This window comes from Echinops telfairi, unplaced genomic scaffold, assembly GCF_000313985.2.
Source record: "Echinops telfairi isolate 266 unplaced genomic scaffold, ASM31398v2 ScPeMD7_7458;HRSCAF=8496, whole genome shotgun sequence".
Taxonomy (NCBI): Eukaryota; Metazoa; Chordata; class Mammalia; order Afrosoricida; family Tenrecidae; genus Echinops; species Echinops telfairi.
The window spans coordinates 24,771,995-24,775,364 of record NW_022111358.1 but is presented as its reverse complement, the minus strand read 5'-3'; the positions used below and the strand labels follow the sequence as shown (position 1 = coordinate 24,775,364).

Genomic DNA, 3,370 nt, shown 5'->3' with positions numbered 1-3,370 from the left:
CCAGATGCTATATCTTTTCATAGCTGGGCACCATCAGCTTTCGTCACCACATTTGCTTACGCATCCATTTTGTCTTCAGTGACAGTATCAGAAAGGTGAGCATCATGGAATGCCAGTTTAATAGAAAAAGTATTCTTGCATTGAGGGAGTACTTGAGTAGAGGCCCAATGCCCCAAAATATGATAGGCAGCTGACCAATACCTTACAGTTACAAGTGGGACTACAGAAGAAGTGGGGCCACAATCGGGATACATAGATTATCCTATGTCGCGACCCCTTTGGGGATTGCCTAAGACCATTGGAAAATACATATTTCTGATGATCTTAGGAACCGAGACACTGCTCCTCTATCCGTCTCCAGGAGGGTCCGCCCACATGCAGATATGCCCACATCCGAGTACCCGGCGTATAGACTGTTACCCATGCTACACCATGCTTCAAGACAAAATTTCATTGATTTGTAATTAGAAATAAGTATTTCACAATATATAATTACATTGTTTTTGTGATGAATCACTATGCTTAATTATGTTCAATCTGTAACAATGAAAATACATCCTGCCTATCAGATATTTACATGATGATTCATAATGGTAGCAAAATGACAGTGGTGAAGTAGCAACGAAAATAATTTTGTGGTTGGGGGTCACCACAGCATGAGGAGCTGTATTGAGAGCCCCTGCCCTAGACAGAAGAGCTCACAAAATTGGTTCAGGGGCCCTCGACCAAGGTAGGCAGGCCATGACTCATGACTCTATATATGATCGCAGTACCTCAATTGTCTTTAAGGACATATCCCTCAAGGTGAGACAGGCTAGCGTTTCTAGAGGGCTGACGGCAGGGGGAGAGTGCCTTATGCTCACAAAGGCAGCACTCAGGGACGATGGCGGAGGGTGGTAATGGCAGTACCAACCTGCTGGCTGCCAAGACGGCAAGTCTCGAAGAACAACTGCTCGGATGGGGAGAAGTGATGCTGATGGCAGACAAAGTCCTCCGGTGGGCAAGAGCCTGGTTTCCACCTGCCAGTGTGGGTGCGGTGTCTTTGGTGTTTCTGACGAGCTTCTATCTAGATCCATCTGTTTGGTCAGTTTTTTTGTGCTCGGCTGTCTACCTTGTTCCCATTCTAGAGCCTAGAATTTTTGGCTCCAATCAACGGACCACTGAGCAACAAAAAGATTCCATGGAATTTGCAGCAACCTGGTACAACCCCGATGCTGAGCTGTGGGCTCCTGGAAATGCCTCTTCATGATGGAGGAAGAAAAGCTTAAAAGGTACTTTATGTCCACGATCGTGGCTCTTACTGTGCTTGCGTGGGTGGGACAGCAAGCCCACAACATTTTTTCCCACCTACCTGATTGTGGTGTTCACACTGCTGCTTCCTGCACTAAAGCAACAGGGAGGCCTTTCGAGGTACAATGACATGGCCAGCAGGGAGATCAACAAGGTTCTCAAACACAAGGCAAAGGAGAATGGTGGCCCGGCCTGCACTTGTCTTCGCTGAAGCTGCAGTCGCGCTAGGGCGGGAAAGGAGAAGGAGAAGGCCGGCGAGCCACAGCAGTCAGACGGAGGCCGGGTTCCTGGGAGTGTCGGTGGGGCACTGTGGTTGGGGCAGATCCCGTGGGCCCGAGCCCGGGCCGGGGAAAGGGTCACCGGCCCGGTTGGGGGAAAACGAGAAACTGGACAACCAGCGGCTCAAGAATTTCAAGAACAAAGGCCGCAACTTGGCGACGATGAGAAGACTACGAAATGAAGTTGTGGTTGAATTAAGAAAGAATACAAGAGATGAGCATCTCTTAAAGAGAAGGAATGTACCACATGAAGCTATCTGTGAAGACTGATATAGATGGTGATTATAGAGCGCAAAATACCTCTTCCGAAGCTACTGTTCAAAATGCCTCAAGTGATAACCAAGGGATTCAACTAAGTGCAGTTCAAGCAGCTAGGAAGCTTTTGTCTAGTGATAGAAATCCACCAATTGATGACCTAATAAAATCTGGAATATTGCCTATTTTCGTCCATTGTCTTGAAAGAGACGGTAATCCGTCTTTACAGCTTGAAGCTGCATGGGCCTTGGCAAACATTGCATCTGGCCCCTCTGAACAAACTCAGTAGTACAGCCCGATGCTGTGCCACTCTTTCTGAGACTTCTTCATTCACACATCAAAATGTTTGTGAGCAAGCCGTGTGCGCATTGGGAACTATTACAGGTGATGGGCCCTAGTGTAGAGATTATGTCATAAGCCTTGGAGTTGTGAAACCTTTACTTTCCTTCATAAGTCTATCTATTCCTATAACATTCTTAAGAAATGTTCCTTGGGTTATGGTCAACTTATGTCGCCACAAAGACCTCACCCCCACCCCGACCCCCCAACGGACACCATTCAGGAGATTCTTCCAGCTCTTTGTGTTTAATGCATCATACAGATGTAATTTATTGGTAGATACCGTGTGGGCCCTCGCTTACCTTACGGAAGCTGGCAATGAACAGAAGATACAGATGGTAGGTTTGATCCATCAAGCTTGGCTCATGGGATCTGCTGCTGCATTAAATCGGGAAAGAAAATGTGAAGATTTCATTTGGAATCACAGAAAATGCCCAAATGAGGTCAAGATGGCGAGTGGGTGCGAGTGAGAATGAGTGGCACGATGTAATGAAAACTTTACACGAATGCTTATTTAGGTTGTTTAAAAGTAAAAAGGGCAACGGGTCACAGATCTTCAGTGGCTGAGAAGGAACATTGACTTACTCTATATCGATTGAGGGGAAAGTGCAGTATGGTCATCTTCAAGCCTTGCAAGCATAAAAGAGAATAGGGTGCCCGTCTAAGTCCAAGGAAGTGAGCCCAGGACTTGCTAAGAAGCAGTGTGTGAATGAGCAGTGTTGAGTGAATGGCTGGCTCAATGATGGAGAGTCAGGTTCACCTTTCAAGTCTAGGCTCTTCACTCCTGAAGCAGACTCCTAGACCTGGAGTGGCTGTGTACGAGAGAGTGGTTGTGGTTCTGTATGGGGACTCATACAAGCTTGATTTGCCTGCAGGGGGCTGATAAAACTCATCAATCATCAACGTGAGATCATAAGTGTTAATGGACACTAGACACGAAAACCAGAACCGGTTCAGCAGCAGACATTGGTTTACTCTGCAGCCCGTGTTTCTGTCCCTCCCCCTTTTCCCATCCCTCCGCCCCACCCACCCCTTTTATTTTTTAAGCCTTTATTTACTTTACCTAGTATGGCTTTTTACTGTTAGCAACTCAATGGGTAACCTCTATGCCACCGGGACTCCTCGTAGTATGGCTTTTTAGTTGCTTCTTAATTCAGAAAACTTTTCAGGAAGGCTTCCCTGTGCATCTGCACCAGACGAATGTTTGG

General features: G+C 46.8%; 1 pseudogene; it reads left to right on the top strand.

The window, feature by feature from the left end:
- Nucleotides 1-883: 883 nt before the first annotated feature.
- The window catches only part of LOC101663939, a 45,597-nt pseudogene continuing 43,110 nt past the window's right edge, over nucleotides 884-3,370 (top strand).